Raw genomic sequence first — 14,322 nt, forward strand, 5'->3', positions numbered from 1 at the left:
CCTTGTTTTATATGTTCCAATATTAATTAGAAATCCACCAACATGATTACAGAATAGTAGGCCAGCTGTTCAGCTCGTATTGCACTGAAGTCATTTGAGCTATACTAGTTTCCATCAGCTGAGGATCTGGCCTTCTGTAAAAGGGCTAAGTTTCTCTTCCAATGTAAAAGAAAAAAAGGCACTTTAGACTTAGCATTAACTGACTCTTTGCTTTCTAAAATCCAATATTATCACATCAGCAGCTGGACTACTTCACTTTAATTTCCTCTCTGTTCCAGACATCTTTCTGGGACTCTCCAGCCATTACAAAACTTGAAAGCAAACAGATGGGCAGCTCCAAAGCAAAATCCCCAGGGATCTCTCCAGATCCCAGAGGTAGAGGTTTAAACCTGACGCCGTGCACAGCTAGCAGGGTGCAACATATCATCATCATCATCATCACAGAGCTTGTCAGGTGTAGTTCAGGCCCCACTAACTCACATTTCCTGGCTTTATTCAGGACTTTAATGGACACCAGGTAGTGCAGTTTGTATTATCCCATTTGGCTTGTCCCCTTACTCACAGGAGCTTTTACTTCATAGAGCTAAGAGATTTTTTGGTAAACCCTTTAAGAGAGCCTGAAAGTATAGCTTGGGCCTTTGTACTTGTAAGTCTACGCAGAGAATCCTAAGCTTGTTATTAGTATAATAGTCCTGACAGCAATAAAGCCTCCCACCTGCTCCTCTGTGGAAGGATGCATTGGCTCAGTAACAATTAGCATCAATTATGGCAGAGCTCATTGAGAACTGCAGACCAAGCCCTCTTAGACTGCAGGTGCAGGATTATCCCCATGACCTTTTGCTACAGAGCACACACTGACGATGAGAGAGGGAGGCAGTCAGAAGGAAGTCTCACGCCCGTTCATCTTCTCTAAGAATTATCGGCAAGCATTAGCTATTTACGTCAGCTCCAGAGTACTGAGATTAGCTCCAGGAAGCTACATGGAAAGCAAGCTATCTCTTCTAGTCTCTCAGTTGCTCTGCTGGGTGCTCCTATGCTCCTACATCCTTTGATTTCTGGCGAGCTGCATTCTTGCTGCAGAAGAAAGCAAATTCATAATGTTATCAGTGAATGAAAACAGGGTAGAAAAAAAGCACCACAATTGACTGACTGAGTGGCAGGCAATGACATGCACATAATGTGTGCTTTTAGGTGCAAATGCGATCTCAGTTCTTGCTTTAGTTTCAATGTGTGCTGACTAGCAGTCACTTATGAAGTGAGGTAACACAGCACTAGAGATACCCCAAATGATATAGGTAATAGGCAGGTATTGCCCTGTAATTATGGGTAGATTACACGATCGTCCAAGCAGCTGCCTTTCTAACAAAAGCTGAATTACAGCACAAGGCAAGCTTTTTGACAATAGCATATGTAATTTTTTTTTTCAAAGAGTAAAATATGTGAGTTTCTTCTTTAAGTTTAAACCTTATTCATTATTAATTAAGCCTTCGAAATAATGACAAATGGCAGGAGTCAATAATACTTTACATATTATATTATATGTGTAAAAACATATTATCAGTCCCTGTTCAAAAAAGGCCACAAAAGAAAAAAATCAAATAAACCCACCAGAGATGGATCAGAAAATAACATGGCAATTTTAAGCTAACAGTTATCAAAAAGAACAGCACAGAAAGAAGAATGGTATGGAAAGAAAACAATAAAGTACCCTAAATCTCTATCAATATTCAGGTTTCAGAGTAGCAGCCATGTTAGTCTGTATTCGCAAAAAGAAAAGGAGTACTTGTGGCACCTTAGAGAATAAATTTGTTAGTCTCTAAGGTGCCACAAGTACTCCTTTTCTTTTATCAATATTCAGAAAGCAATGGCTGAGCTGGAATTTCAGCAGCTGAATCCCTTTCAGGAAAAAGATTCTGGTTTTCATATCATTAAGATGATGCAACATGTTATTAGCTTTAATTAGCATAATCAAAGAAAATACAGTTATAGCCAAGGGTTGAAAAAGTGACTGGTGGTTTGGGGTGCCTCCGCTCTGGGGTGCTCTGCCTAAGACACCTTATAGGGCAGGGGTGGCCAAACTGTGGCTCATGAGCCGCATGCGGCTCTTTTACAGTTAAAGTGCGGCTCACGGAGCCCCCCATGCATCCCTCCATTATCCCCCTTCCAGACTGGGGAGGGGGAGCTCAAGGCTTCTGCCCTGCAGCGGGGTTGAAACTAGGGACTGCTGCCCTGCAAGGAGGGGGGCTAAGGGCTTTATCCCTGCAGGCATGCATTGGGGCAGAAGTCCCGCGCCCCAGCAAGTGCCACCCCACGGGGCAGGTTGTACGTGTCTTGAGGCTCTCAAACTTCTGAAGATTATTGTATGTGGCTCAGAGGGTCAGTAAGTTTGGCCACTCCTGTTATAGGGGTTTGGTTTTCAAAAAGTGCTGAGCACTTACCTCTGGAAATCAGACCCTTTTAAGAGGTCCCAAGTTGAACAATTCAAAATTGAAGCACTGGATAGCACTAGTTACCTTTGAGTGGCCCATAAACTTTTCACCTTTGTTTTTAACTGAATTTTGGTGGGAAATAACACTGTGGTCTGGAAACTGAGAGAGGTGAAATCTGAATGTAAGATAAGTGCCTTTGAACGTCTGTCATGATTTGTTGCGGAAAAATTGGGGATAATTGAAATTATAGTTTTCCAGAACTGTAAACTGCCTTTCCATTTCCAGAATTCATTTATTGTTCAATCTTTATTCTATGATATTGGAAAAGTACCCCTTATACTTCTAGCAACAGTAGAAATTGAAGTGTTTGGGGAAATATTTTTTTTTTCCTGTAAGGGTATGAAATAAACAGGGAGGTATCAGTTGTAGAGGGGAGTGAATAACTGAATTTTTGTTTCAATGGCCAACTGAAAAAATCTGAACAAAAATGTGGTTCATTTCGAACCAAAAGTGATTTTTTTTATTTTATTTTTTGTTATTGTTGTTTTATTTTTTCTGGCCAAAACAAAAAAAAATGGTTTGGGTCAAATGAAATGTTTTGAGTGTTGATTCAAAATGACATTTTGAACTGAAATGTCCATTTGAAATGACATTTTCAAAACAAAATGCTGTTTCAAATAGACATTTCACTTTGAAAATGTCATATCAAATCGATATTTTGTTTTGAACTATTTTGACATTTTCAAAACAAACTGTTTCGATGTTTCTGAAATGTTTGTAATCAGGAGGGCTTTTCAGCAGAAACTATTCACCAAATTCAACCCAAATTCTCTGATGGCCATGCACTTGGGGCAGCTAGCCCCACCCACCGCTTATGTTGCCACTGCTGCTTTCTATTTTTAATATGCTAGCTCACTGAGGTGTCGCACAAGTATGTCTCCTCCAGCTAGTAATCACACTCCCCACTTGAAGAGTAGACATACCCACAGTATGTCATCCCAAGAGTCAAAACTTGTTTGCATGATAAGCAAAATAACATGAAAAACTACGTTGTAACAGAACCACCTAGTGATCCTGGCCATAGCAATGTAAAAGGATCTCTCTATAAATAGATGAAATATAGTTTTCCATGTCAGGTAGGGAGAGTCTGATGACAGCAGCAGCCAGTTGCTCTTGGCAATGACTGGGGCTTTTAATTCTTCCTTGCAGCACGCTCTGGATCAGGTGAGCAGGGTCTGGTAGCAGCAATCCTCACTAGTTCCTCAACAATGTCACTTCCTGGGTGCCAGATGGAGAATTAGAGCAGCAACGGCCAAGCACAGGAGGCACAGCCGGAGCTAGAGCTCTTGTGCAGCTCATCCCAGTGACATGACTTCCTTGGGGCTGGGCTGGATCTAGATCCAGAGGGAAAGTGGTAGCAAGAAAGGCCAAGAACAGGTGTCCCCAAGGTGAAACGTGATTAAAGCAGCACTGTGCAGCTACCGTTTTAATGAGCAGCTACTTGACTGTTCCTATTCTTACTTATGCCCATGTAAATTACAAGTAACTTTGAAGCCAAAGAAAATACATTGTGGTAAAAATGGCATAGGTAGGAGGAGAACCAAGCCCTATATGCTAATTACTTTGGAAAAGTTTTCTTCATGCATTATCTTGTAAAACTGTAAAATGCATGACTGGAAAATACCACAAATAATTGTTGTCTTTATATATTTTTCTTTAAATCATAATTGCTAATAGCAGGACATAACCCTGTCATATGCAGAAGGTACAGTGGACACCAATACAAAAATCAACATTCAACAACCCCAGATACCTGCAGTAGCCATGGTATTCTCCTGTACGTGGAACAGGAGATTGCACAGTTGCTACAAGAACACAGAATATGTTTCTGTTGAATGGAATCCAGCACTTTCCTTTCTAAAAAATCAGTAAACCCTTTGAAATGAATACAGTTAAAAATACAATGTGGACAAAAACTAATTGTTGAATTACTGTTCAAAGTAAAAATGAGGAAATTGAATGGAAAAAAGAACCCTTTAATGTTTACCACAGTACATCAAAGATCCACTTCTAGAAATCTGAACACATTTTAGAAAGAGGAAAACAAGTACTTGATAGGAAACCTAAAACAATTCAATGCAAGCCATTGTTCATATCCATTCAGTTGGCTCAGTTTACACATTTACACAGAAAGCTGGAGCGGTTATGTGAGCATATTCTTCTCTGTGTGTGTGTTTGTAGGTGCATTAATTCAGGTATAGCTACATCTCCTGGTGTAGGGTATATCATTTGAATTTCCCATGTATAAACTTTTTTTTCAGAAACCTCCCTTGGTTTGTATGCACCCCCAAGGTTATGCTGGGTTTCTTTGGAGTTAGCCAGTCCTGCCTATGTATGTATATACAGAGCATATATATCTAAGACAAGTAACCATTTCCTAAACTAGTTGCTAATACAACACTGTAAGGTATCAGTTTTACACATACCATATTCCCCTTTTTGCTGTCAGAACAAGGGGGAAAATAGACCTGGTATATATTTTCCCTTTATTGCTTTGCGAATTGCAGATCCAGATTGTTTGAGATTGTAATAAGAAACTTATTGACGTAAAGATGTTGAAATCAATTCCTCAAATTTGAGTTTGGAAGGAGAGGTTTGGTTATTCATTAGTGACAAAGGAGTTGAGGTTTTCTGTATTTGTTTGGTTTAGGTGATACTCAGTACATCCTTCCTGTTTGCCTTTTAATGAAATTTATTGGCTCTAGCAGTAGGTGTTTCATGACCAAAATAGTTCAAGAACTTAAAAATCCATTCAGAATGGACATCCCTAATAAAATTAGCATTTTGCAACACTTTGCAGGCCATACTTATTCACATCATTATAAATTAAATCTAAGGGCCTAAATGCCCTAATTTATGAACTGCTATAATTATACTTTTATAAGCATAGTTTATGGCCATAAAGACAGCATAGTTATTATCACTGCTACTGTCCAAGGTTGTTTCTGATATTTCATGACTCTAAGTAGTAAATCTAACCACTGCATGATTCTAATTATTTTCAGTGGTCACAAGAAAATAAAATCTTCCTTTATTTAATGAAAAAAGAACAGGAGTACTTGTGGCACCTTAGAGACTAACAAATTTATTAGAGCGTAAGCTTTCGTGGGCTACAACCCACTTCATCGGATGCATAGAATGGAACATATAGTAAGAAGATATATATATACACATACAGAGAAGGTGGAAGTTGCCATACAAACTGTAAGAGGCTAATTAATTAAGATGAGCTATTATCAGCAGGTGAAAAAAACTTTTGTAGTGACAATCACGATGGCCCATTTAGACAGTTGACAAGAAAGTGTGAGGATACTTAACATAGGGAAATAGATTCAATATGTGTAATGACCTAGCTACTCCCAGTCTCTATTCAAACCCAAGTTAATGGTATCTACTTTGCATATTAATTCAAGCTATGCAGTTTCTCCTTGGAGTCTGTTTTTGAAGCTTTTCTGTTGCAAAATTGCCACCCTTAAATCTTTTACTGAGTGGCCAGAGAGGTTGAAGTGCTCTCCTAAAGGTTTTTGAATGTTATGATTCCTGATGTCATATTTGTGTTCATTTATTCTTTTACGTAGAGTCTGTCCAGTTTGGCCAATGTACATGGCAGAGGGGCATTGCTGGCACATATATCACATTGGTAGATGTGCAGGTGAACGAGCTCCTGATGGCGTGGCTAATGTAATTAAGTCCTATGATGGTGTCACTTGAATAAATATGTGGACAGAGTTGGCATCGGGCTTTGTTGCAAGGATAGGTTCCTGGATTAGCTTTTTTGTTGTGTGGTGTGTGGTTGCTGGAGAGTATTTGCTTGAGGTTGGGGGGTTGTCTGTAAGTGAGGACTGGTCTGTCTCCCAAGATCTGTGAGAGTGAGGGATCATTTTTCAGGATAGGTTGTAAATCTGATGATGCGCTGGAGAGGTTTTAGTTGGGGGCTGAAGGTGACAGCTAGTGGCGTTCTGTTATTTTCTTTGTTGGGCCTGTCCTGTAGTATGTGACTTCTGGGTACTCTTCTGGCTCTGTCAATCTGGTTTTTCACTTCAGCAGGTGGATACTGTAGTTTTAAGAATGCTTGATGGAGATCTTGTAGGCGTTTGTCTCTGTCTGAGGGACTGGAACAAATGCGGTTGTATCTTAGAGTTTGGCTGTAGACAATGGATCATGTGGTGTGTCCTGGATGGAAGCTGGAGGCAGGTAGGTAAGTATAGTGGTCAGTAGGTTTCTGGTATAGGATGGTGTTTATGTGACCATCGCTTATTAGCACAGTAGTGTCCAGGAAATGGACCTCTTGTGTGGACTGGTCTAGGCTGAGGTTGATGGTGGGATGGAAATTGTTTAAATCATGGCGGAATTCCTCAAGGGCTTCTTTTCCATGAGTCCAGATGATGAAGATGTCATCAATGTAGCACAAGTAGAGTAGGGGCGTCAGGGGATGAGAGCTAAGGAAGCATTGTTCTAAGTCAGCCATAAAAATGTTGGCATACTGTGGGGCCATGCGGGTACCCATAGCAGTGCCTCTGACTTGAAGGTATATATTGTCCCCAAATGTGAAATAGTTGTGGGTGAGGACAAAGTCACAAAGGTCAGCCACCAGGTTAGCTGTGACATTATCGAGGATACTGTTCCTGATAGCTTATAGTCCATCTTTATGTGGAATGTTGATGTAGAGGGCTTCTACATCCATAGTGGCCAGGATGATGTTTTCTGGAAGATCACTGATGGATTGTAGTTTCCTCAGGAAGTCAGTGGTGCCTCGAAGATAGCTAGGAGTGCTGGTAGCATAGGGCCTGAGGAGAGAGTCCACATAGCCAGACAATCCCGCTGTTAGGGTGCCAATGCCTGAGATGATGGGGCATCCAGGATTTCCAGGTTTATGGATCTTGGGTAGCAAATAGAATCCCCCTGGTCGGGATTCTAGGGGTGTGTCTGCACAGATCTGTTCCTGTGCTTTTTCAGGGAGTTTCTTGAGCAGATGGTGTAGTTTCTTTTGGTAATCCTCAGTGGGATCAGAGGATAATGGCCTGTAGAATGTGGAGTTAGAGAGCTGCCTAGCAGCCTCTTGTTCATATTCCAACTTATTCATGATGACGACAACACCTCCTTTGTCAGCCTTTTTGATTATGATGTCAGAGTTGTTCCTGAGGCTGTTGATAGAGTTGTGTTCAGCACAGCTGAGGTTATGGGGCAAGTGATGTTGCTTTTCCACAATTTCAGTCCATGCACGTCAACGGAAGCAATCTATGTAGAAGTCCAGTCTGTTTCGACCTTCAGGAGGAGTCCACGCAGAATCCTTCTTTTTGTAGTGGTGGTAGGAAGGATTCTGTGGGTTAGTATGTTGTTCAGAGGCATGTTGGAAATATTCTTTGAGTTGGAGATGTCAAAAGTAGGATTCTAGGTCACCACAGAACTATATCATGTTCATGGGCCTGGAGGGACAAAAGGAGAGGCCCCAGATAGGACAGACTCTTCTGCCAGGCTATCCTGCTGATAATAGCTCATCTTAATTAGCCTCTTACAGTTTGTATGGCAACTTCCCTATGTATGTATGCAACTTCTCTGTGTATATATATATATATATATATATATATATATATATATATATATATATATATCTTCTTACTATATGTTCCATTCTATGCATCCAATGAAGTGGGCTGTAGCCTACGAAAGCTTATGGTCTAATAAATTTGTTAGTCTCTAAGGTGCCAGAAGTACTCCTGTTCTTTTTGTGGATACAGACTAACACAGCTGCTACTCTGAAACCTTTATTTAATGGTATTTCTTATGCAATCAGTCCAGGAGCTATGTAAAGCCAAGTAGTTTGCTTCAAAGGGGTTAGGGCAAACATTTTGTTTACTTTTGATCTTGAGTTTTCTCTGGAGTTTCATGTTAAAATGAATTCAGAATCTCAAAGCAAAGCTTCATGTAATCCACCAAATTTCACCTAATTTAGCTCCAAACCCATGAATTTTAAATTACAGTGATACAAAACCATATATCAGTAGAGGTTTGTGTGAAATTCAAAGGCATGTGAACTTTAGCAGTTATTTCCATGAACATAGTCTGAGTTGTGAATTTATCTTAAAACCTGAAACTAGCTGATAATCACATGACCTGTGGGTTAGTGCAAACATTTCATACTGAAATTCTATTCTATTCTATGTAGGTCTTGCAGCAAAGTACCTTGTTCTCCTCAGCAGACTCAGTCCTTTTTAGCTTTGGAGACACCAGCTTGGGCAAGGCAAATCCTTACAGGTAGCACAGGGTCTGGTTATTCCTTTCCCTGATCAGTCCCTGGTGCTTGCTTTCCTTCCCTTCTGGGGAGGGAGTGCAGCCTCTCTTCCCAGAAGGGTTTGATGTCTTGCTGCCCTTAGCCTACTGGCAGCTTCCCTACTTCTCTCACTCTTTCACCTCCCCCTCCTTCCAGGCTGGGGAGGGTTTAAAAAGGTCTCCAGCAGTTGGAGCCAGCTGAACCTAATTAGCTCCCTAGCAACCCCTTTTCCAGCTGAACCTTATTTCCTGGTGGTTCTCCTCAGTGGACAGGGAGAGGCCTTTTTATCCCCTGGGACTAATTACTACCGATCCTTTTTTTGTAGCTGTTTATCCTGGGTTTACCACAGTTCTTATACCCTACTCATCACGATAATATCTGAACAATTTTCAGTAGGACAGGTGTTCTCAACCTTTTTCCTTCTGAGGCCCCTGCAACATGCTACAAGAATTCCATGGCTCACCTGTGCAACAGCAGCTGTTTGTCAATAGATTAAAAGCCAGGGCTGGCATTAGGGGATAGTCCAGGGCCCCATGCCACAAGGGCAGGGGCGGCTCTACCAATTTTGCCACCCCAAGCAGCCGCCGCAGAAATGCTGCCATGCCCAGAAGAGCAGCAGAGCTGCCTCCCAAAAGCCGCCGCGGCGGGAAGAGCAGCGGAGCTGCTGCCGAATTGCCGCCGTGGGACGCGGACTGCCGCCCTTTTCTCAGCTGGTGCCTGGAGCCGGCCCTGCAAAAGGGGCCTTGCGAAGCTAAGTTGCTCAGGCTTCGGCTTTCTGCCCTGGGTCCCAGTGAGTCTAACAGTGACCCTGCTCTCTGGTTTATTTTGGCAGCCCCCTGAAACCTGCTCATGGCCTCCCAGGGGTCCCCAGGCCCCTGGTTAAGAACCACAGCGGTAGTGTATTAAGCATTTGACATATGTTGTTTGTTATCTCAGACAGCATAGGGGTTTTGTTGTTGTTTTAAAATATATATTCATGTTCCTATGTGTTTATTTTAAAGGCAAGGTTACAGAAATGCACTTGTCACTTCAAATGGAAGATGGCTTCCATTTATGGCAGTGGTGTGCAACCTGTGGCCCGCGGGCTGCATGTGGCCCATCAGGGTAATCCGCTGGCAGGCCGTGAGACAGTTTGTGTACATTTGCACGGCTGACCGCAGCTCCCAGTGGCCGTGGTTCACCGTTCCCAGGCAATGGGAGCTGCGGGAAGTGGTATGGGCCGCAGGGATGTGCTGGCTGCCACTTTCCACAGCTCCCATTGGCCGGGAACAGCGAACCGTGGCCACTGGGAGCTGCAGGGGCCATACAAATGTAAACAAACTGTCTCATGGTCTGCCAGCAGATTACCCTGATGCGCCACAGGTTGCCACCATGGATCTATGGCCTACATTGTTAGTTTCTCATGCATTACCATTTATTAGTACGTATGACTTTTTCCAATATGACTCAACTGCTGGTTGCTGTTTCCAGCAGGATATCTTCAGGGCCCAGTTCTTCATAAATTATACAGGAAATTCATGCTGTTTTCTGTGTTCATTGACTCTGGGACTAGACCTGTATAGATTATTTTAATTTCCCAGTCATTGTTCTAATCACTGGAAAATATCACTGGAAATTATTTTGTCTAGTATGGATTTTTATGGCATCCATAAAAAATGGCACTTTTAGCATTTCCTAGCAGTATTGGCCACTTTTGGTTGATATTCTGCAAGGTTTTCTCCTCCATGGAGAGATTATGAAATGGCCTCATTCTCTTCTGCTGCTCAGTCTTCTTTCTCCCATTCCGGTGGAGAGGGGCCCAATAAATAAAATTATCTCTGCAGTTTCCCCTAGCTGCTCCCTTACAGGGGGGAAAAAAATCTTATGGCACATTTCCACTCCCAGACAGAAAGGAAAGGGGGAAATGAGATCTCCAGGAGAAGGAATGAAAGTTAGGAGAGGTCGGGCAGGAGTTTAAACAGTGCAAAATTTGGTGATAGAAGACAAGGAAAGAATGAATGAATGAGGACATAAATAATTAATGTACAGACAAGGTTGCCAGTGTGCTTTAAACATGCGTGTCATGAGAATTTGTGTAAAACCTAATGCAGACCTTGACAGGATTAAAAAAAAAAATTATAGCAGAATTCAGAACAAAAGTTCTCGAGAATTTGGCAATGTTTGCTGGTGCCCCGCCCCAGGGTGCTATGATTAATGTGTTTGTTTATATAGTACTATAAACGAAATGGCACTGTGCAGTAGGATAACCATGCTCACCCAGAACAGCACAGTCTAATGGCATTAGCTTGTATAGAATAAATTAATAGATTTTAATGCCAGAAGGGAACATAATTATCATCTGCTTTGACCTCCTACATTGAGGCCATAGAACCTCACCAGTGATTCCTGTATCAAGCCTATAATTCATGGCTGAACTATAACATACAGTGCCATCCTTAGGATTTATGGGGCCCTATGCAATATTGTTAAACTGGTGCCGCTATGCCATCGTAATTGGTGCCCCTATGCCGGTGCCTTCGGCTCTGTGAATACAGCCCCTGCCTTCTGCCTAGTAAGGAGACTGTAGCGTGCGCTGGGTATGCAGGAGCCAACCCGCTCTTACCTGCTGTCCCGGTCATAGGCGTGGACTCTGTGGGTGGGTACTCCGGGGCTGGAGCACCCATGGGGAAAATTTAATGGGTGCAGAGCACCCACTGGCACCAAGCTCCCCCCTCTTCTCCACTTGCCCCGCACTTACCAACTCCTTCCCCTCCTTCCCAGTGCTTCTGGAGCACCACGAACAGCTGATTCACGGTGTTCAAGCTCCGGGAGGAGCAGGGATGGGGCGCACTCGGGAGAAGAGGTGGGGTAGAGGTAGAGCAGGGGCAGGAAGAGACGGGGTGGGGGCCTAGGAGAAGGGGTGGAGTGGGGGCAAGGCCTGGAGTGGGGGGGCGGTCAACCACCCCACCCCCCCGGCAAGATGAGAAGTCGGTGCCTATGGTCCCGGTGGTGCCCAAATTTCCGGGTGCTCTACGCAGCCGCAGTATGCTGCGTATGCCTAAGGATGGCCCTGATAGCGTATCTTTCAGAAAGACATCCTATCGTGATTTAAAGACTTCCAGTGATGGAGAAAACACCATATCCTTAGTTAAATTGTTCCATTAGTCAATTATTCTTAGTCTTCAAAATTTTGCCACATTATTTCCAGTCTGAATTTGTCTAGCTTAGCTTTCAGCCATTATACCTTTTTCTGCTAGATTAAAGAGCCTGATACTATCAGAAATCTTTTCCCCATATAAGTGCTTTTAGACCATGCTCAAGTACCCTCCTAGTTTTCTCTTGGTTAGGCTAAATGGATTGATCTTTCATCTCACAGTGTGTAAGCCAGGTTTTCCATTCCTTCGATCATTGTATTACGTCATTTCTAAACCTCTTCTAATTTGTCAACGTTGTTGTAAAGTGTGGACACCAGAATTGGACAGAGTATTCCTTTAATGGTCCTATTAAAGTGTGTAGAAAGTGGTAATAACACCTTCCTGCTTCTCCTCAATATTTACTACTGCTTATACATCCAAGGATTGCATTTACTTAGCCACCATGTTGCATTGGGAGCTCATGTTCAGTTGGATATTCACCATGACCCCTCACTTTACTGCTTTCCAAAGTCCAGTCTCCCATCTTATGAGCATGACCTGCATTTTTAGTTCTTAGGAGTATAACCTTGTATTTAGCTGTATTAAAGCACGTTTTGTTCAAATGATCCCATCATACCATATGATCCAGAGAACTTTGTAGAACTGACCTGTCCTTATAATTATTTACCACTTCACTTCACCAATTTTTGTGCCATCTACCATCTTTAACTGCAATGACTTTATGTTTTGTTCCAGAGCATTGATAAAGATAATGAATAGCATTGGGCTGAGAACAGATCTGTGTGAGACTTGTCTAGAAACACCCCATAGAATAATGATTCCCCACTTAGAATTATCTTCAAGCTCTATCAGTTAACCAGTTTTTAGTACATTTAATATTATGATTGATTATGTATAGTGCTATTTTTTAAATCAGAATGTCACATGGTATTAAGTCAAATGCCTCATAGAAGTCTAAGTATATTATGTCAACACAGTTACATTTATCAACCAAACGCCTCAAAAACCGATATTGAGTTGGACAAGACCTATTTTCCATAAAACCATGTTGATTGGCATTAATTAGGCTGTTTGAATCTTTTTATTGCACTATTATTCACTTTAAAAACTGTTTCATTTCACTGTGCAGAAATTGCTGCACATTTGAACATAGTGCTATTTTAGGCCAACTTTTACATGTCTGATTTGCATATCACATTTCTAGGTATATACTGTACATTTGTAGTAGGAATGAAATGTCTCACAATGAAATATTACCACAGTTTAATGTACTCAGTTAAATACAGTGACAACTTGTTTGTTGTGAAATTATATGATTCCATTGTCCCTAACCCTTATATTTGTCTGGTACTTCACTAAATAACTTTTCTCAAAAGTCAATGTAGTTTAAATAGTTGAATAAATATTATTGATACTTCTATGGGAACAGCTTCAGAGAGCTCCTGATGAGATTAGTAGATATCGAAAGATTGATGGGAACTCAGCAAGAATCAGTAGGAGACCTGACAGGTCAACGTCACAGCTGATACAATTTTATACAGCATTGCTTCCTTGAACTACTGGGGAAGAGCAGGCCTGCCAAAGAAGGAGCAACAGTCAGCATAAATGAACATGTGTGAACCAAGGCAAACTTCTGAAAAGACTTGGAAGGTTTAAAGACCACCAGTTTAGAATGTTCTTGTTTTTCTCCCCAAAATAGTTTCTTCCACAAATCCTCCTAGCTTGGAAAAATATTAATGAATTAGCCTCATTGCTGAACAAAGCATTTTCCACAAAGAGCTGTTCAATATTTTTAATGTATTTGCTTCAACTATGTTAGCTCATTTGTTTATTTGCTTGTTTGTTTGTTTGTTTGTTTGTTTGTTTATTTTTGCCCATTTTCTATGAATATTGTAGCAAATGAGCTTACTATTAGAGGAAACCTCCCTCACCGTTTCTAATTTGAATTTTTGATCATTTCCTGAAAGCAAATTTCAAATTGCAGAATTAACCAACAACAGTGTACATTTTGAATAGTGAGCTGTAGAAGTAACCACTGGAGTGATTGGATGCTGACAACTATCATCTGCCAATGCCATGAGTATTTGCTTTTGGAACTGTGGCCCAGATTATGGAACTGGAGAAATGAAATAAAGTCTGATTTTGCTGCTAGCATTCCTATGTTCATATGAATAGTTAATAACTATTTAGCTAGTCTGTCTTGAGTAGTTGTTGAAAAAAGCATATTACTTTATAAAAGTAAATTATCCATTGCCTCATTAAGTGCAGCCCACTTAAAAGAGTAATTGTTAAAACAATACACTTCTGAAAAACATAAAACAAGAGACTCCCTCTCTTGAACAATGGGCGAGGCAAAATGTCTTCCCTTTGTGCTTCTGACATAAATCATCCAGTCACAAAAACAGAAACAAGTTCATAGGACTTATGT

This window comes from Lepidochelys kempii, chromosome 3 (assembly GCF_965140265.1).
Source record: "Lepidochelys kempii isolate rLepKem1 chromosome 3, rLepKem1.hap2, whole genome shotgun sequence".
Taxonomy (NCBI): Eukaryota; Metazoa; Chordata; order Testudines; family Cheloniidae; genus Lepidochelys; species Lepidochelys kempii.